The sequence below is a fragment of the Macrobrachium rosenbergii genome, chromosome 55 (assembly GCF_040412425.1).
Source record: "Macrobrachium rosenbergii isolate ZJJX-2024 chromosome 55, ASM4041242v1, whole genome shotgun sequence".
Classification (NCBI taxonomy): Eukaryota; Metazoa; Arthropoda; class Malacostraca; order Decapoda; family Palaemonidae; genus Macrobrachium; species Macrobrachium rosenbergii.
Genome location: NC_089795.1, coordinates 10,047,803 through 10,070,302, shown reverse-complemented (window position 1 = coordinate 10,070,302; position 22,500 = coordinate 10,047,803). Strand labels below are relative to the sequence as shown.

At 38.2% G+C, this 22,500-nt stretch overlaps 1 long non-coding RNA gene across 5 annotated transcripts in view; it reads right to left on the bottom strand.

Annotated features, from left to right (window-relative positions):
* LOC136835445 (uncharacterized) overlaps window positions 1-22,500 on the bottom strand; it is a 165,452-nt gene that overhangs the window by 88,343 nt on the left and 54,609 nt on the right. Inside the window, exons 3-4 of one of the 5 annotated variants that reach the window (XR_010852160.1) lie at window positions 8,488-9,730; window positions 7,498-8,206 (exon numbers count right to left, since the gene is read on the bottom strand). The exons of 2 other annotated variants lie outside the window; for them this stretch is intronic. This is a non-coding gene — a long non-coding RNA (uncharacterized lncRNA). Of the gene's footprint in view, window positions 1-7,497; window positions 8,207-8,487; window positions 9,731-20,224; window positions 20,299-22,500 lie in introns of those variants that run through there. 2 more of the 5 variants (XR_010852164.1, XR_010852165.1) reach the window with 2 other exon arrangements.

Below are 22,500 nucleotides of genomic sequence, written 5' to 3'. Positions count from 1 at the left end.
TGGGCAAAGCTGCAGTATTTCACACACCTGCCGCAGAGCAGACAAAAGGGGCAGGCAACAGTGAAGATGAGTAAAGGGAATAACTTGATACTCCAAACCATGAACCACACAAAAGGGCAGGCAACGGCAAAGCTGAAAAATGCAGCAGACCTCTTGCTCAGAACACCACGACTCGAAAATATGAATATAAAAGAGGAAATGATCCCACATGGGTGTGTTGCCAGGAACAAGCGAAACGCCCACCGGTGCAGTGGGGAGAAAGAACAATCTAAACCCTCACTTAGCGGCAAAAGGTAAACAAAACTCAAGTGAACAGCTACGTTACTGGGCTACAAACGAATCATGTTCCCTTTTCATGATAATATATTGACTGGTATCTGACGGTTGCCTTCAAATTATTAGAATGAACTTTCACAACTAATGTTACACACGTTACTGTGGTTATATTTTATTCAGTGTTGCAACAACGGGGATAAAGAAGTGCATTTCTCTTGATTACTTCTGGAAAACACTCAGTTTTGGAACAAAAGGGAAAAACAAGGTCAGTTGTCCCCTATATTATTTTGGCAATGCTTTTTGGTATCTCATAACTCTGTTGATAATTTACGTTCCAGAAGAACTCAATTCCTTCTTCCCTCCTTATGAGACTCATGATTAAACGGGATATAAGTCTTCAAGGACCTTTGATCAAACTGCTGCAGTTCCAGCTGATACACGACTTAACCCAATCCCGAAACGCCAGTCAGACGGGCTTCTCTCCAGACCGGGTGTACAGATACTGGAAGATTCAGGTGCAATTTCAGTGACAGCATAAGCAAATGGAAGGAGGGTCAGGATAAGGGATGACCCCAATGTTCCCCGCTCTGTCGAGCCAAGGGTATGAAACGACTGCCTTCTTTTGAATAGACCTGTCCCGTGGAGTGGTGTCCTTACCCTCTTCTCTGGAAGACATTAACCATGGGTCACCTGCCTCTGAGTCCAGTCCTGTCAGGTCACAAAAGAACTCTCACCAGAGTTAACCAGAGTATTTTAACAAAAGTATTACCCAATATTCTCAGAGCACCTGCCTTGACTATGGCATTCCCTGGTAAAATACTTTTGTTAAAATACTCTGGTTAACTCTGGTACAGTGGTACAGTGCCACACTGGTACCCAATATTCTCAGAGCACCTGCCTTGACTATGGCATTCTCTGGTAAAATACTTTTGTTCTAATACTCTGGTTAACTCTGGTACAGTGCCACACAGGTACCCAATATTCTCGGATCACCTGCATTGACTATGACATTCCCTGTAAAATACTTTTGTTAAAATACTCTGGTTATCTGGTGCAGTGGTACTGTACCACACTGGTACCCAGTATTCTCAGAGCACCTGCCTTGACTATGGCATTCCCTGTAAAATACTTTTGTTCTAATACTCTGGTTAAGAAGACACTTTTCAATAGCTTTGTATTTAAAAGGAAATAAATGATCTTAGGTAATGATTGTCTGTCCCTCCTCAAGCATGAAGGCAAGCTTTTAATGATGTGGGTCCAGTGATCTAATATATTTTGCTAAACATTTTCTACTAGCTTATGAATACCTGTATAACTGTGGTAGATATTATCAAAACACTTATTCAGTGCAACCACTCCTGTGAATGATTAATTGATAAGTGATTACTGATTCCGTGTTTCACTTAGTCAGAAGCCATATTTTATGCATAAATATCGAGGTGATTTCTCGGTCTCTGTCATATCCTGCAGAGTAACAGAAACTGAAATACTGTCCTCATTCTTTACAGTTTAAGCACATCAATTTTACTTCAGTTTTATATCTTTCGCAGTAGTTTTGTTTTGATTTTTTTTCGTTCGCTTACATATGCTTGATCCATTGCACACACTGAGTATTTGTCCATCACTCGTGATTTTTAATTCGTGTAATAACGTACATTTTGTGTTATCTTTTTATACACAAAATATAGCTTCTGACTCTTGAAGGAATTAAAAGACACTGAGAAATGATTGTGTTCATTTTATTAATATGGAATAATGAGTGGAAAGGGTTGCATTTTGGAGTTGAGCATCAAGTATATGAGCTCACCACATAGAAGTATAATCTACTTATGAATGCAAGGAGAGAGTAAATTGAATAAAAATAGATTGTTGTTTGATAAACAGAAAATCACCAGAGAACAAAAAGTGAGAATATGAAATCATAAAAGCCCTTTCAAATCCATCCCTCATTTCAGCGACAGAATAATTCCTAAACTCTGCAAGAAAATGCGAAAGTTAATTTAGAGGGAGGAGTACAGTCTTAGGGCAGCACCTTGAACTTCGGAACTATTACAGAGTGCAGATATCTCATCAAGCTTCCACTTCCATCAATTTATTCCAGAGGCCCTAGAGTTTAGCATCTCAGAAACCTCGAAAATTTTGGTATGTGAGTAATTTGCACTTCATACACACACAAACACACACATATATATATATATATATATATATATATATATATATATATATATATATATATATATATATATATATATATATATATATATATATATATATATATATATATATATATATATATATATATATATATATATATATATATATATATATATATATATATATATATATATATATATATATATATATATATATATATATCACATACACAATTGTTCTGTGCATTGTAGAATTACTAAAAGGACCTCATTCAAACTGGATGGTATCTAGTGGAGTATTTATTCAGAAAAAGTTACAAGCTTTCTTGGACAAACGGTCCTCATTATCAAGCATGAATTCTTGATAATGAGGACTCTTTGTCCAAGAAAGCTTGTAAATGTAGTATTTATTCAGAAAAAGTTACAAGCTTTCTTCGACAAACAGTCCTCATTATCAAGTATGAATACTTGATAATGAGGACTGTTTGGCCAAGAAAGCTTGTAACTTTTTCTGAATAAATTCTCCATTAGATACCATCCAGTTTGAATGAGGTTCTGTTAGTAATATATATGTATATATATACACACACACACACACCACCAACGTCGTATAGTCACATCTGGATATGCCATATTAATACTCACAATTGTTAAGTTAAGTATACCTTAGTTTAACCAGACCCCTGAGCTGATTAACAGCTCTCCTAGAAAGGGCTGGCCCGAAGGATTAGACTTATTTTACGTGGCTAAGAACCAATTGGTTACCTAGCAACGGGACCTACAGCTTATTGTGGAATCCGAACCACACTATACCGAGAAATGAATTTCTATCACCAGAAATAAATTCCTCTAATTAGAAGTCTGTTGAGCCCGGATGAAAAAGGAACAGTCCTTTGTGATTTGGTTCTCGTTAGCTCTCACTTGCGTCGAGTCTGGTGTGCGTATTCGCTGAAATACCTGCTTGAGAATAGGCCTCAAAGTTAACTCGTCCTGGAATCTGATTTCCAGTGTCCTCCAGAAAGGTCTATGTTGTTAGTCTGACTGGTGATGGCGGAATCGAGAACCTTCTTTTGATACGACAGCTGCTTTTGAAAACCAGCTCAGCCTAACTCCAATTTATGTAGGAAAATCCCCGAATTCTCTGAAGCACATCGTACTGATCTTCTGTGCACTATTAAGCTTTGTGAGACGGACCTACCTGTCTCCCCAACGCCAACCTCATTTCGGTTACTGCATGGGATCTTGGAAACATCGGCGTCCGGTTGTTTTGTTTTTCGTTCAAATATACATTTGTGATCGAACTCCCGATGGATTTGGGATAATGAAAAGTAAATGGATTGTTTGATTTGCGTTGTTCAATTGCTATTTTAATGTTCTCAGCTTCAGGAAGATTACTCTCGGGACCTGTTTTTAGAGCGAATGATACACCTAGATTTAATATATATATATATATATATATATATATATATATATATATATATATATATATATATATATAATAATTTTATCACACCGTGATTTATATACAATCATGAAGCTACAAATGTTGTTTAATATCCAGTTCACGCTACTTCGGGAATATCCCCGATGGGGAATTATCACCGAAGGGGAATTTTATAAGCGACAAATGGATCAGTGAGGCCGGGTCCGGCTCAGTGGTTTGACCCAAGGGTTTGACCGTCGACTGGAGTTGCTGGAAAGTAACGTGTCGAGGGATCGGGACCCGGCGGTACCACTGATCCGTTTATCACTTGTAAAATTCCCCTTCGGTGATAATTCCCCATCGGGGATATTCCCGAAGTAGCGTGAATTGGATATTAAACAACATTTGTAGCTTCATGATTGTATATAAATTTATATTATATATATATATATATATATATATATATATATATATATATATATATATATATATATATATATATTTATATATATATATATATATATATGTATGTATGTATGTATGTATGTATGTATGTATGTATGTATGTATGTATATGCAGGAGCTGAAGAAGTTTGAAGGACACAGCCGCATTTTCAGATTTCAATATTAAGCAACAAATAACCATTCTTATCAAGTTAACGATATGTTGGGAATAATTTTCATACTCAAGGAGTTAAATAAAATCAACGCACCTACTCTGTCCAAGACATGAACTTTTGCCTTCTTGAGTTGAATAGCTATCAAGTCTTTGTTCCCTTTTGTTCATAAGAAAAGGCATTAAAATCGGAAGTTGTATTTATCACATATAATTCCTTTATGTTGGAATTTATTCTCAAATGACAGAGAATTTTATATTAAAGTTATTCATGTCTTACCATTGAAAGTACTTATTGTATATATCTAGACAGATATGTATATATACATAATATATACAGAGACACTAAACTATAATATGTCGTTTGATATCCAATTCGCTCTACCTCGGAAATAATACCGAGGTGGAACTGTAATTCCCCTTTGGTATTATATCCGAGGTGGAGCCACTTTGATACCAAACGACATTTGTAGCTTTATGTTTCAGTCTATAAAACGTCACGGTAATGTGATAAAAATTATGACAAATAAACACAAATTAATAAATAATAAATAAGTATAGATAAAAAACAAATAAAAATAAATAAATACTACTTTCCCCGATATGCTCCTCAACGCTAATTCATAAAATCAGCTGTAGAAACCCGAAGAAGAAGAAGAAGAAGAAGAAGAAGAAGAAGAAGAAGAAGAAGAAGAAGAAGAAGAAGAAGAAGAAGAAGAAGAAGCCGCGTTGAACAATGCAGAATCTCTGGTGGTGGACGTCGGGACGGAGGGCGGGATCGATGGGAGACTCAGTTCAACCAGAGAGGCCAGCATTATCAAATAGGTTGCATTAACTTTAATAAGAACGAATAACACTCTTTCAGAGACGGTCACCTCTCTCTCTTTTTCTTTTTTACTCTTTTTGCTTTCCAATTGTTTACCGATTCTTTGTTGCAAGAGCAGATTAGTTATGCACTGCCGCCATTATGTACTTCAGAACTTTGCAGTTTCCCCTTTTTTTTTATAGACCACGGATATTGGTTACATACAATATAACTGTTTTTACCAGTTCCTCGTTGGACGAGTCGGTAGAGTTCTCGGCTAGCACTCTGCGAGGCCCGAGTTCGAGTCTCCGGCCGGCCAATGAAGAGTTTGAGGAAAATTTATTTCTGGTGGTGGAAATTCATTTCTCGGTATAATGTGGTTTGGATTCCACAATAAGCTGTAGGTCCCGTGGTTCTTAGCCACGTAAAATAAGTCTAATCCTTCGGGCCAGCCCTCTCTAGGAGAGCTGTTAATCAGCTCAGTGGTCTGGTTGAACTAAAATATACTTAACTTATACTAAAATTCAAATAGACAATGCCAAGATAATTTGCCTGTTATGTAGACGTCAAAACAGCAGCTAGACAATGCTAGCTAGCGCTCAGAGTAAGCAACATGGACCTGGTGGCCATTCAGCGCTGTAATCCATCAAGAACCCAGACGGTATTTGGGCTCGAAATGAAATGCAAATTCTGAACTGACTTCTCTCGTAGATTCTATATTCTTCAGGCAAGCATTTTTCCTCTTTTATTAGTTTCCCTTTTTTCGAATATTCGGTCTCAAGAAAGTAAAGTAGAATAAAATAACGAAGAGCGATAACGAGTATAGAATGTTTTCAATTGCTAACCATTTTATTCCCCAATGCAAAAAAATTCACAGACTATTTAGAGAAAGAATCCAGTTGTATTCTCAGAAGCTAAGCTAATGGAAATGACACTCGGGATACATTCAAAGGGCAAAGCATCAGTGGCGGCCAATGGAAAAGCTTCGGAAGCGGGAGAATATTCAAGAAAAGCACTCGGCAATGGCGGTTTCTTCTTACAAATAACAGCAAAATATAAACCTTAAGGTAAATAAAAGGCGCAGGGGTTAAGAGTAACTATCAGCAACGCTAAAACGGGTAGTACCAACACGAGTACCTACCGTCGTTACCAGATACGAAAGAGAAAAGGTTGAAAAAGATTCTTCGGCTTTGGGATAGACTGTATGTCATTCACAAAGGGCCCAGGACAAGAGGTTTTGAGGTTAAAACTGAAAATATTGGATCCATGAAAATAATGAAAAAGAAAAATTATGTTTGGTGTTGAACGTTTAATATTCTCACCCTATTAGTAGAACAAAAGGTAAAAACGAAGGAATTTAACCGAGTAAGTAGTGGATGGACTATACTACAAAAATTTTTCTATGTTCAGAATGTGCAATGCCTCACTAACTACCCGAGTTTCATGGACAATCCTTTATAGAAATCATCCAATGGTGAATCATTAAACGCCCCCAAGTTTCTTCCCTATAAAGCAGAAGGAACTTTGCATTTTAATGCTTGTTGTTCTAGCATTTAAAAAAAGTTTTATCATGTTAGTACTGATTCTGTTTCTGATATCAAGCGCAACGTTCGGCCGTCTGCTAAAAATAATCATGCCAGCGTTAATTGTCTGCATTACATTACTTCATAAATGTGAACAAAGTTAAGTGACAAGGGGTATATGAACAAGGCTCGTGTTCATTCGAGGTTGAAGTCCTCTTGTTAAAACGGTTAAGCTGCAATGATTGGGTCCCTGCGCAAAGCGAAAATGGACAATATTTGGAATTTAGAGTATCTGCAGAATACGTTTGAAAGTCAAGTGTTTACCCTTTAAAGTGGACTTCTTTTACCTTGAAAAGAGGACTTTTTTCTTAATAGCATTTCCTAGAACTTACAGCATCATGAAGATTTTATTAACCTCATAATCTTGAATAGTGATCCCTATCATTCAATCCTGGAAAAAACTACCTTATGAATGCTTTGCTGACATACAAGAAGTCTCATTTCACTATATTTCACTTATTCAGAACCTTATATTGTAAGCCTCATTTTATATTCACGGACCCTTTGCTAAAAATCTCTATATATGACTTTTCCTTTGCACATTATTCAACAGTAACTAGTGGCCAGAGAATGCTGCATAAATAGGGGCTTTCGTTCTTATGTTTGGTATTAATAGCTTGGTTTTTAAATTGAAAATCATGTTCGAGTTAAAAATTATATTACGCAAGCTATGAAACAAATGAGGAGCCCTGCGTCTCGGCTCGAATATGAAAAGCAAGTGTTAAGTCATCAGGGTGAACCACACCCGACTCGGTGTGAAACACACTTACACACTAACACACCTTCAACCTCGAACATGAGGCAAAATGAAAAACACGACAAAAACACTAATTTTACGAACGGATAAACCTTCACAAGGAAATGAGTGCAAAACAGAAAATAGCACCATCCTTACACTAGACTCTAGTACCATCTCACTTCTCTCTCTTGTTTCATCATTAGTTAACAATGAAACAGATTAAACAGTATCACATAAGCATTATCGTTGTTATTATTGTTATTATGATTATTATAACTTCAGATATGTAATAACAGTTACTTCATTACGCGCGGAAATCCTTTGGTTATGTGTCATGATGGCATCGCGTGCGAGAAAGCTAGTCAGGCTCTGAGGACACGTAAGTCAATGATGTGGCCAAAAATCTCTTTGTGGAGTCGCACGTGGGTGTCTCAGCAAGTCACTCATTACTGTCGATGCTTCCCATCTTACCATTACATTGGATGGGATGTGTGAACACATCTCTGTGACCTCCTTTGCCCCCTCATCATATCAGTACAACTGCTGCTTCTGTTGGAGGTAAACGCACAGCTCTGTCAGTGGCTGCTTCTGTTGGAGGTAAACGCACAGCTCTGTCAGTGCCACCAAGTTCTTTTGTAGCTCACACTACCCATTGCTTGACTTTGCTGTTCATTTTGGCAGTCGAAACTACATTAGGATTCCTGGTTCTCGTTTACCTTTCAGCGCCAACGTACCAGCAATTGTACTTGTCCACGAGACGCTCTGCAAGGGATGAGCTGGTGACGAAATTGTCTGCAGGCCTTTCTGGGTCTTCACTCTCTTCACCAGGTTGATGACAACTTAGGGACTCAGGTTCATTTCTGCTTTTTGGGAGTTGTATCGGATTGGAAACGATGGTTGTCTTCCCTTGATGCATGGTGATGTCATGGATGATGCTATCAACAGCAGCCCTACAGAAGGACTTATTGTTGACATACTGTCTCTTGTTGCTAGTTTTATGTCACTGAAGCAGTTTCACCTTATGTAAGGCTACGTCAGCTTTCACTGATGGCTAGTAAAATCACTGACGTACAATGCTGTTTCTACAAGATATACCCTGTCATTAATATTGTCACCAAGAACTTTTTAATGATTGCTGAAACACCTCAACAAAGTATTTTATGATGTACAAGGCTACTATGACTTCATAAAATACTATTGAGGTGTTTCAGCAATCATTGAAAAATTCTTGGTGACAGTGTTAATGACAGGGCATATCTTGTAGAAACAGCATTGTATGTCAGTGATTTTACTGGTCATCAGTGAAAGCTGACGTTGCCTTACATAAGGCAAAACTGCTTCAGTGACAGAGTCTGCAAACTGGGGAATCCTGGTTTCTGTTGAGAACTAGTCCTATATTTCAAGCAGGTGCACAACTCCCATGTAGATGAGGATGCCCCGGAAAAACAAGCATGTCCAGTGTGTCAGTCTTCAAAGGGGTCCTGGGGTGGCTCCGTCTTGAATATAAGTTAGTCCTGAAGACTAGGTGCTCAACGAGGTCGAACTTCCCAACAGATTACATAAAAAGATTATCGAAACAAAGTCTGGAAGATGTGGGCTGCTCACGCGCTCCTTTACCAAGTTCCTGGCATTGGATGAAGATGGTGCATTTTGTGCAACATCGTTTCGGGGCTCAGGTTCATCCTCTCCCGACCTGGCTCCTCCCGCAGGGCATATCGGGTCTTTGAAACATCAGCCGAAAAGACTAGAAATTAGGCAAGGCTTAAATTCAGAGCGAGGTGATAAAAGTGACATAGAGAGAAAGAGAGAGAATCTGCATATATCTTTTTTGGTAAAATGACAAAGAAGAAAAAAAAAGAGTGGTACAGAAAATTTGCACACATCACATCATCATAAAAATGGCAGATGGCAGCAGTGTTCAATCCTTTTTTGAGAATGAAAAAAATGTATAAAGCTATGACCTCTTCACATCTTCAGAGGTCGCCTTCTTCTTCAATGGCTTCGTCCCCAAGAAGGGTACTTGGAGTTTCCAGGTAGTCACAGTCACAGTCATCACCTCTGACATCAATGTCAGCATCGCTGAAGTAGACAACGCTGACTTCATTCACTGTCTTCACTTTCAAGAACGACTGTACCTGAGATAAGAAAGTACTTATAAAAACAAAATGCACATGCAGTATTCACTTCTATCTTCTAACTATGACACTTAATCTCTGGATCGTTATAGGGCATTATCTTGATGTTCTAGAGCATTATTTGCAATAATGCTCGTTTGTTGCCAAGTAAACCCCTAAACCTGTTTCAGTTGTATTGATTACATTTTTTTGTTTTTTTTCACCACTTTCCTGATCACCATTGCTTACCGTCATCACCAACTATCCAGCGATGGGAACCCTAGTCTTTGAGAAACTACAGTGCTTGCATTGCTAGAGAAGTGGCTGGGCTGTGAAACTGATCACCATTGCTTACCGTCATCACCAACTATCCAGCGATGGGAACCCTAGTCTTTGAGAAACTACAGTGCTTGCATTGCTAGAGAAGTGGCTGGGTTGTGAAGAGGAGCAAGCAATTGCAGTTTTCCAGTGGTTTCTGTCTGGAAGCATACTGTCTCACTCTGGGCAGCGTGGACATACTGTACTTGGTTATTGCAATTTTCAATCTAAAACTTGCTCACAAGATCCTTGAAACGTTCTGCTATTGACTGGAACTCCCAAAAATGATACAGTGAATAGTTCGGGAGATTTGCACTAAAAAAAATTAATCTGGATGTCGCAGTTTAAACATATTTCAAGAAAAAAGCAGTATCTACAAACTTCAACTGACTTGAGTACCATGGAAAGACGCCACCTCCCCAAATGTGCTTCCAGGTAATTTTTTTTTTCTTTTTTGCAATTTCAATTTCCAAGGTAAAGTTAAAAGATTTACATGATTTTAAATCACGTTTTTCCACGGGTTCTGTTTCCTGGTGCAAGTTTCCAATCGTATTTTTGATTTCAGACATTCTTGAGTTTTGTGCTGACGCTATAATGACTGGAAAGTGTGAGAGGTAGGCAGCTTTTTGGGTACAAATAGTGTTCTCATTACGTGCAACACCACAAGATCACTCAATTATATTTGATTATTCCCTTTCATTGAACACTTCTTTCAGTGACGTTCTTTACTTTATTTTATTATATTTTTTTTTGCAGGTTCCTTGTCGACAGCCAGTGAATACCATTCCATAAATACTGAAAGCTGCCTCCACCAGTCTTTCTCACGTAAAACCTTTCGTGATCTACAGCGTAAAACACTTTCCATGATTTCGTCAACATTAACGTGTTTTTCATTATGGACTTTTGAAATACTGTTAATGCTAAATGATGTCACATACTCATCTATTTAGTTATCTTTAGAAAATGATGAATGCCTTTCAAGTATGTCCATTTATCGAGAATTATGAAGGTAGATACTTGAAATTTTTTTGACTCTACAGTTTTTGACTAGTCAGAGGACAAATGACTCTACATCCATAATCTTACTCCATTTACGCGACTTTTGTCATTTAATCTGGCATCGGTAGCTGGAATTTTTAAATGCTTTTTCATTCGGAAAACTTGGCTCAGTTTTTAACTTTTACAGAAAAATTACATAAGAGCTCTGAAAGTGGGTAGCTTGTCTAATAAATCTTCCTACAGGAAATTTCTTTGTGAACAATCTAGTTAGCAATTTCTCTTACTACCTAGATACAAACTTTTAAGCCATCTGATAAACTTCTCATTAGAACTTATTTTTTCAATATCTTTATAGAGAAGTAGATGATGAACATGATCAAAAACTATGACTAGTCTATGATTTGAAATTCCTGTCTGTCAATCTTTGCACTGACATAGGTACATATTCCGCAATGCATTATAGTGCATTCGACATTATTCGCAATCTGCATTTAACAGTGTCAGGGAATGTCAGTTCTTCATTATCTCTGGCCGCATTTTCTTAACCTCAGTTTATTAATACCAGAGTTCGAGTCATTTCTTCTTTCATTTAAACGATTCATGATAGTATTTCTACATATTCCTGCTTCAATGCAAGGCAAAATGTTCTGAGAACCTGTATTGAAACCACCTTTATTTGGCGACTTTCTGGACTTTGTTCATATTTTTCCATTTCATGGTGATTTTTCTCTGATCACCTTGTCACTGTCATTTAGTTTACTTTTAAACTATTGTCATTTAGTTTACTTTTAAACTATTGTCATTTAGTTTACTTTTAAACTATCTTGAAAATACTTTTGCGATACTTTTTATTCATTTACATAAGCCTCTGCTGTCTATATCATTACGCTTTCTGCTGGACTTGTAGTTATAAAGTTTCCTCTTTTGGTATTTTACATCATTTTAGACGAGTTTTATCCCATATTCCTCCAATCGGTGTTACAATGAACTAAACAAACTAAACATACATCTTTAGCATGTTCCCAGCCATTCAGTAACGTTGGGAAACTCATTTCCCCTCACTTTTATAATAATTCCACATCACACGAATATCTTCTTCATTGCTTTTGTTTCAGGAAGAGACGAGTTTGGTACCAATATCCTTGACCCACACCCGTGCTGTCTCTAAACACTTTCCATTATCTTAAATATTACAATTTAAACTAACGAGGACAGTTGCAAATGATATGCTTCTGGGAACAAGTCATAAATTCTGTCTACTGGAGATGTATAATTTTCTCCTAATGAATCACTTTCTTGGAAGGTGACATTTATCTTCTTTATGTCATTCAGCTCTAAATGTCAAGTTCGTTGATGCAATTCTTATTAGGAAATACACTTACTTTCACGGCGGACATCAGCTGACGTAAACCAGTGGAAATAATGACAAACAAAGATATTATCAATGTTATGGTGGTAATACAACACTAGTAATTAGAGGTGTTCCCGTTCTTGGTTTTACCCTTTTACTAGCTGAGGCTTCTAGACTTAAAAAATCAAAATGATTTGTATTATCTACTGAATGGCTGTAGCCCCTTCAGGTCCGTTACAGAGACTTCAAATAATTTTATGATGTAAAAGCATGTATAATGAATAAATACTCTTGTGCTCTTCCCTTGTAATATGAACACACCAGTCATAATATTTCAGATACTGACAAAAATTTCATTTGTGCACAATTGTTCAGTTCAAATCCAATGATGTTGAACCCTATACCGGCACTCCTTGAAATCGTGGAAATAAGAGAAATAACCATGTATGTGGAATTAGAGCCAAATTAAAAGTAATTTACTCTTGTGACTTCTATTTTTTTTCTTACATGAGCGTATAAAGGAGTTACATCGCTTTTTTTGAAGTAACCGTAATCATCGCCCTTCCGACGACAAGGGGATTCGTTCATGACAGTTAACAGTCGCTTGGACTGTTTATGGACATAAATCTTACAAGATGAGGATGTATATGAGAACAAGAAACAAAGTAATATTTATAAGAAAAAACTTATTGCGCAACAGTAATATGCAAAAATACTAAAAAAATACTGAATTAAGGCATTGACTTATAGTTTAGATATCTAAAAATATCTGTAATTTTAATCCATTTTTAGCATGAAAATAAAAGGGAATATGAGCTAGAACAATGATAATGACTTCCCAACTACTACAGAGGATAAAGTACAAAAAAAAAAAATATGTAAATACTAAATCTCAATTGTGAAACATCATGCATGCATACAGTTCACGAGGAACCCCAGGAAACAATTCCTATCTGGTTTCATGCACAAATGGATCTTACATACTGAACCAACAATGTGCTATCTAATAATATGGACTTTCTTACTGTAGTGCTCACCAGTTTGCCCGTCATCATAGATAGGCAAAAGAGTTTTGTGTCTGTCAAACCTGACACTATCATCAGGCATGACCGACCGCTAAAATCGCGGTGGTTTAGGCATTTCCAAGACCGAGCTGAAGTCAACAGCATTCGTGAGAGGCTTTCCAAGAGCAATCTCTCCAACAGAGGAGCTAGCTGTGAATGATAACAGGTCGAAGACATAAGCAAGAACCCTCAGATACCAATGCTTTTATTTCATGGGGGTCTGATATAGATGCACAAACGTGTCATTCTTACCAGTGCCCCTCTTATGGGCTTTAGCATCAGATTGAGCACTGTGACAACTTCATCATCCTTCCACCTACAAGGTCAGAATTGGAGTAGTACTCAGAAACTCTTCCTGGTTTATTTTTGACCTTGCATGACATTTGTAGCTGTAAGTGGAGGCCTTCCCATTCAGTTATGCCGAGCAGTACCTGTGTATCGATAACCATACATCTTTTGCAAGAGCTGTGCTGTTTCAAGACTGGTGGAACAATTGTCGGCATATGAGCAACAGGGTCTATTTCAATCAAATTTTTTTGGCCGAGGTCAAGGTAATTTGGGTTGAAATGGGGTGACTTCTTTCTTTATCAGGAAGAGCTACTTGGCTGTGCATCAAAAGTTGTAGATGAATGCCATGAATATAACCAACAACACTTAAATTGGCAACCAATCTGACCCACTTATCTGGCTTAGTTTTGATATATTATTTCAGATTGACAGCTCAGTTAGAGCAGCAGCTTCAGACTTCATTAACGTCTGTGGCGCGGGTTCAAATCCGCAGCTGACCGGTCAGAGAGGCGGGCACTTTGCTATCCGTGTAGACACCCCAGGATTATGTATGTAATCAATGGATAGGTTTGCTTAAAAGCAAATGGGTGTTACAGACTAATACACACACACAAACAAAGCCACTCCAACATCTCCTAAAAACATAACAGACACCTCACACGTCTCGACTGTCGACCTAACCACGCAACAACTTCTCGCTGCTGGGAGAAAGGGCGCTGGTGACTGGTATACTACATGTACATACGCCACCAGGGTCTAAGCGGTGACAGGCAGGGCAACCGGTCGAGACTACGGTCTACCCCAAAAGCCAAATCAAAGTCCTTCAAAAGAAGGCATCGTGCTTACCCCATACAAATGGGAAAAAAGCACGCTAAAAGAAGAAAATTTCAGACTGACAGCTGTTTTATCTTTATAACCAACCATAACCTCATCAATAATTTGTTTAGTAGTGGCCTGTAAAGGAAGAAATGCCTTGGTTGCAAAGTCCAAAGGCACCCTGATCAAAAAGCTGTCACATGACCTGCAACTTGTTTCCTTGCCATTGGAATGAATGAGCCTCCTCAGAGTCTACCTGAAACGTTTAGACGACCTGTCTTTTGCCACTTGGGGAACCCTAGTGACAGTTGCCTCATGATCAGCTCTATAAAGTTGAACATTTCATCCCCAGTTGTTAAGAGAGTCGCGTTCATATCCTCCAGTTCTGCATAGAGATTCGTCAGGTAAATAATGTGATCCGGAAGGTCATACGTAGACAACACAAGGAAATTCTCATGAGGTGTCAACAGGGGGCTGGGTTGAGGATGCAAGCGATCCGGGGTTGGGGCGGGGGGAGGGAAGGATTTAGTCATCCTTCTCCCACCACATGCAAGTAAGTACTCATACTTTCATGGGAGGGGCTGGTTTCGATTCATATGGAGTCTTCTTCTTCATCTCCAGGTGCCACATCGTGTGTCACGAAAGCCAATTAGAGGCATGACGGGAAGCAAACATTCTCTCTCTCTCTCTCTCTCTCTCTCTCTCTCTCTCTCTCTCTCTCTCTCTCTCTCTCTCTCAAGTATGTCAGGCATCTTTTACATTTCACAAATGAAGGTTTCCAAAGCATATGAACTTTCACAACAGTATAATTAATAGCAAAGTTCAGAATACTCACCTTTGTGCCGTTTCTGTTTGGGTACAGCAGAACTTGTGCTTGCAAGCACTGCATTGGGCTCGTCCTCATCACAGAGAATTTCACAACTTATTTTGGGGGGGGGCGAGTATGTCGTACCCAGATCCCCTTCCTCGAACTCGAGGTCGACTTTACTATCGGTGATGCAAACTGGAGAGTCGAGACTCACGAATGATCACATATCAACGAAAAATAAGTCGAATAAGAAAATAATGCATGGGGTTGTACTTGATAACACTTTCTTGCAGCATGGTACGTAAATAGTGCCTAGTTTTATGACATGGCAGATAACGCAAAAACGACGAACTTGGGGCTAATAAACCTGAAATTTTTTACGTGGTGACGTATGCTGACTGTGAATTTTAACGGATTCACGCCGCGAATAAGCATATTACTGCGCCATTGTGCGTAAATGTTTCCTAGTTGTAAAATTTAACATTGCACATAGCGCTAAAACGTCGCACTTTGAGCTAATAAAAATGCAAAACTGTAAGTGCTAACATATGCTGATTATCACCTTTAACAAATTAACAATGAAAATAAGCACATTCATCCGCAACAGTACATAAATATTGCATGTTATATGATTTCACACGCCAGATAGCATAAACTTGTCGAATTTTGGCCCAACAAACATGAATAACTGTATAAGATAACATATACTTTTTTACGAATTTTCATTGAAAATCATCGCACCAACACAAAAATTCACGTATGTCCATTTCACACCCATAAATTCCTCCACATAACTATAAACACCTTGCATTTCCCAATCACATGAGAGCGCTTGGGGTAAAATGCCCGCTCCAGGTCTTGACCGGAACAAAGAGTCGGCGTCAAGTGGCCACGCGTCAGCACTTTAATTTTCGGCTGTTTTTTGCCACTTGCAATGATTACAGCCACATATTTGGTGGTTCAGTAGTTACAAGAAGTATTTACCTAGACGTTGTAAGGTCATAAATCACTTACCGCCATTATTATAGGACCGGGGGTGGCGTCGGGTGGGTAGATCATAATCTGATTTGATGGACTGACACTTAACATACGTTCACCTGAATTTTGATTTTGCCGAGTTTGGTCACACAATGGAAAAGAGAATTTCAGGAAACCAAAGCGACGAAATCACAGTAAAGTCTGAACACAGAAAATAATTCAATCTGTACATTTCAACACAACTTGGTAACTGGGGTCTTGAGTTTTACCCAACGCACCGGGAAGTTTTGGGCAAGAGGAATTTGGGCATGATGGACGCGTTGTGTTGGAATTGCTCATGTCGTCTGCCTGTCATGTTGTTGGGAAAAAGAAGGGGACAAGTTTCATCCTTTGCAAATACTTCAAGCTGCTGGAGAGGCCGGGTTAAACAAACCGGACCGGATATAACCCGCTGCCGTCGTTTGCAGACGTCGGATATTTCGCAGCATTATCTGGACGTCTCAGCCAGATTTTCTAAATCCATCATCCATTTCATTATGGCTCGCTCTCGCCTGATGTTATTTCACGTCATTTTCGAATTTCGGCCGAATCCTGTTTTTTTATGAAGAGACTCTCATTTGTGACTGTGTTTTAGTGTGAAAAAAAAAACAACATATTTCTGTCAGGATACCGTGACTTTATAAGTAAAGTAAGTATATCTTAGTTTAACCAGACCACTGAGCTGATTAACAGCTCTCCTAGAGAGGGCTGGCCCCAAGGATTAGATTTATTTTACGTGGCTAAGAACCAACTGGTTACCTAGCAACGGGACCTACAGCTTTTTGTGGAATCCGAACCACATTACGAAGAGAAATGAATTTCTATCACCAGAAATAAATTCCTCTAATTCTTCGTTGGCCGGTCGGAGAGTCGAACGCTGGGCCAATAGCGTGCTAGCCGAGAGCTCTACGCACCCCTCCAAGGAAGAACTACCGTGACTTTATAATAACATTTTCGACTACCGACACGAACCATACTGCATATATTTGTGAACATTCGAAAAAACTAACCAATGTTGCTTGTGCTTAGGCGAACTGAAATTCATCTCTTCCAGAGTATTTATTATTATCCCCGCACTCAATAACATCTCAAGGTAACTCACAAGAACCCACACAAAAGAGAGAGAGAAAAAAAGGAAGAAAAATCTACGAAGGAAAAGTTACCACTGCAAGCACGGCAGCGCTCCTCTGCATTCAGGCGGAGACCAGGTGATTCGCTGAGCAAGCAAACAGCCCAGTGCATCCTACACACAGCACGACTGAGAATAACTCGATAAGAAAAAAAAAAAAAAAAGAAAAACCCTGAATAAAGTCAGCCCTTGTAAATAACCTATTCCACCCCCATAGTAACTCCATAAGAGAAAAACGAAAGAACATGAATAAAACTAAAAATATAAATAAAAAAAGGAATAAATAAAAACAGGAATAAATATATAGATATAAATAAAGATAAAATAAAATACAGAACAGAAGAGAGAAAATGAAATGTTAAACCAATCAAAATGAAAACTCAAAAAGAAAAACTCACTTTTTCCCTATACCTCGAATCGCAGCGACCGCCGACTCTGAACACTGAACACACTTCAACTAAAAACACACAAATATATAATTACGTTGAAGACTGCAGTAAATCACCCAACACCCGATAACCACCCTTCCCTAAGTCACCAACTGAGAAAGACTAACCATCGCTCCCAAAGCACAGTTGCCTCCAATGATTTATAAAAATGCAAGCTCAAGAAATTCTCCTGTCAGCCCCAAAGCACCAACAGCCCTATATTTCACCCCAGAGAACGCTTTAATTACTACGTACCCCTATTCGTATACCTATCTCTGCATCATCCATACTCTCTCTTCGGCGTGGATTCAGTCACAAAAGTGTTCGTTCTTAGCATTCTGTTTTATGAGAAAAACCCATACAGGTTTGTTTTGCAGCGACCATCGAAAAGTTGCAGGCGTTGGTAGCCTGACTGTGACGGCCTTCGAGATCTCTCTCTCTCTCTCTCAGACTCCTGTTCCTACTTCTAAGGTGTTGTAATCAAAACCTATCTTACAAAAAAGTAGTTTATTTGTGAAGCTAACATATAACAGGTTAAAAACCTTGTAAATAAGAAAAATACTAAATAAACCAAAAAGATTTTAAATGATAAATGAATATCTTCCCCAACAAAACATCTTAGCAAGCACCAAAATTATGAATAGGATTCTTCACCATGTCACTCCCTAACCCAGATAAGTCTCCATTGTAATTAGGCTCAGTCACAGTTCTTTTTAAATGACCACTTCCCATAATGGCTGTTACATGCATGTCTGTGCATATGCATGGCTATCCCAGCCTAACCATGGCTCCATTGAAACATCTGCCAAGGAAGAAATATTACCCCTCATTAACAACAAAATCAAAAAGGTCTGTGATACTATCACAACACCACGAACACATGTCAAAACACTGGTAATAAAAATGATATAAAAGATAAATCACTAAAACGATAATCATGCCTGTGTTAACACTTGTCAAGGTTAGTCATTCTCAAAGTTCAATACTCGATCTCTCAGCAAAAAGGGAATCCCGATTCCCAAGCGTTCCCAGTACGTCTAACCGATTTGACTTTTCACAAAGGAATGAATAACTCTTCACAAGAGCCCTTTGCACTTAGCGATTTTCACAATGCACAAAACAGTACACATTTCTGTTTAACACACCTAGAAATCCGATTAGAACAGGACCCAAGGCTTCTAGAAAATTCTATCTAGAACAGGGACAAAAACTCTGCCCAGACACGCGTTGATGACACTTCGAAATGCAAAGGTTAGTGTATGAAAAATGCTGAATTATCAGACTTCCAGGTCACATTCTTCTACCTGCGAGATTTGCTAAACATTGCGAGAGATCTGTGTGCCGTAAGCATGTACACAAATTCCACTTACAGAAGTGCAAACACACAAACACACACACATATATATATAATATAGGTGTGTGTGTGTGTGATTGTATGTGTGCGTATTATATATATAATATACATGTGCACAATCACACGCATGCAAATATTTATATATAATATATATATATATATATATATATATATATATATATATATATATATATATATATATATATATACTACTGACCAACCCAGCACTGCTCGGGAGAACTTTAAAGAACTCAGAAAAATGTTCCTGCTTTCCCTTTGAATTGTTTTGTCATGTAAAGTACAGTATGTGTACTATCATTGAAAATACTTTTCTTTCCTGTGATTAATAATTCTGACTTTAATTTATTACTTTATTTAAACATGATATATACATGTATCCTGGCACTTCTCTGATTAAAATGGAGAGAGAGAGAGAGAGAGAGAGAGAGAGAGAGAGAGAGAGAGAGAGAGAGAGAGAGAGCTTTTCTAGTATGACTTGATGTTTAACCCCATCCACAAATGGAATTTATAAATGAGAGAGAGAGAGAGAGAGAGAGAGAGAGAGAGAGAGAGAGAGAGAGAGAGAGAGAGAGAGAGAGAGAGAGAGAGAGAGATTGCAATCATGAATTTACTTACAACAGTTAAACACCTCATATATATTCCTCTCCAGATTGTTTGAGAGAGAGAGAGAGAGAGAGAGAGAGAGAGAGAGAGAGAGAGAGAGAGAGTTTAGTAGAGGCAGTTGCCCTATGGTGAAGATGGCGTTGCTGGCGGTAGTGTTGCCATCCTACCTGATGTTTAATTTCAGACCTTATTTAAACCGACTTTATAACGAAATACGTCACCATATCGTCACGAAGCAGTCACTATAGCGAATTCCGAATGTAAAGATGGAGAAACGATCGAATCAATTGGGAAATTTTATTTTAAACAGATAAAAAAAAGGAAATACCTCATATGTTGACACCGGCTTAGCCATCAGCTACTGCGCATGCGAGGGCGGGAAGGCATTCTCGGCTGTGGTAAAAGAAACTCTGCTTATAGAAATGACCGATATAGATTTTCAATATTGATTTTATCGAGGTAATTAACAATTACATTAATAATGATCATAAATTCAGTTTAAAATTCACGTCAATTCTGATAAAAAAAATTGATGCTATAGGGGATTTATTGTTGCAGGTTAACTTTTTGGATGTACTAAACTGATTATAGGGTTTGCAGTGGGAGGAGTGTAATGACGTCACCAACAGAAAAGGTGGTGGTTTTCTGCCCAAGCTCCTGGTGGCTCCCATGACGTTACTGAGGAAAAGGTGAACAGCGCCGGTAAAAACGAAAATTTCATTTGTTTTGCCTTTGTTTGTATGTGTCATGGATAGAGGTTTGATTTTGAGTTATAAACCTTTATGGGGTGACATAGGGGCAGCGTGCAAGATTTTGTCTGGGTCTGTCAAGCGGTTCAGATTTCTATAGCATCCAAACATACAAACATTCACTTTTTTTTATTTATATATATATATATATATTTGGAGAGAAATAATACATGTACATGTATATATATGTGAAATTTTTATCACACCGTGATTTATATACAATCATGAAGCTACAAATGTCGCTTAATATCAAATTCACGCTACCTCGAGTATCTCCGATGGAGAATTATCACGATAAATTCCCCTTGGTGATAATTCTCCATCGGAGATCATGAAGCTACAAATGAGCTTAATAGCTACCTCGAGTATCTCCGATGGAGAATTATCACCGATAAATTCCCCTTCGGTGATAATTCTCCATCGGAGATACTCTCGAGGTAGCGTGAATTTGATATTAAGCGACATTTGTAGCTTCATGATTGTATATATATGTGTGTGTGTGTACCCTAAATGCCTACATGAGGGTGTACAAAGCAACCTTTTAACCTGAAAAAATCTCCCACAAAATGGGGTGTCGTCTTATATGCCGAATATAAAAAGCAAATCTTTAATCCTGCCGAGATTTTTAACGATAGGCTAACCCCCGAAGTGCCGATAGTTGTGTCAATAGTTAACTACCATCACAACTGTCAACACTGTAAACAAAACAACTAAAATTACTGTAATTACCATTAGTATACCAATGAGCGAGCTCTCACTTTGTTACCAGGTTTATCCAGAGTACCATTATTCAAATACAGTTATCGCAAGACCCCATCACGGCCACATCAACTATTGGTAAAAATAGAAGGATTAGACATGAAGCTTCGTTCAAGTTAAAAGCAGTAAAATTTGCAAAGGAAAAAGAAGAAGCAGAAACTGAGACGCCATCAGATTCGAAATTTGATCTGTACAATGATTTCCTTACAAATAAATCACAAGATGTCATCAACGCACTTATGATATCAGATGCTGAACATGATAATGAATTTGAAGGATTTTAATTGTTTGAAATTTTTAAAAAAATGTTTTAATCATTGAAAATAAAATATTATCCTTTATATATACCTGTACTAGTATTTTTTTAAATGACCTCACCATTGCTTATGCCTACTTCAGCTGATACGTAGTGTTATTTAATTTAATGAATTTGCAGTCGTCTCATATGGTGAACTTACCTCTAAACCTACATTTTTATATGAAAAATGGGGTCGTCTTATACGGTATGTGTATGTATATATATATATATATATATATATATATATATATATATATATATATATATATATATATATATATATATATATTAGCTGACCAACCTGGCACTGCCCGGGAAAATTCAGAATGACAGTCTATGGGTAGGGGAGGGAAGAGGGAAGGGAAGAGGGAGTGGAGGGGGAGGGAAGAGTTAAAGGGGAGGGGAAAGGGATGGGAGAGAGAAGGGAGAGGGGAGGGGAAGGTGGAAGGGGAAGGAGGAGGGACGGGGAGGGTGATGGAAGGGGGAATGCGAGGGGAGACGGAGGGGGAGGGAAAGTTGCATTCCTCTATTAGAAGAGAATAAAAGGCATCTCCACTGAACAAAGGCAATAAATAAATAAAAATATTGTGTTTCTACGATACATGCTCATGTGAGTCTGTTTATGTGCGTGTCTTTGGGGGTGGGGGGCGGGAGAAGGTCTGTCTCCCTTGCAACAACAGACGGACCTTTTATCTGTTACATGAAATGCACTGCACGGCAAATTGGAGGAGAATCGTGCAGGCATCTGACTTCACCAAAATGCACAAATTCGTCGTAGCTGAATGTACT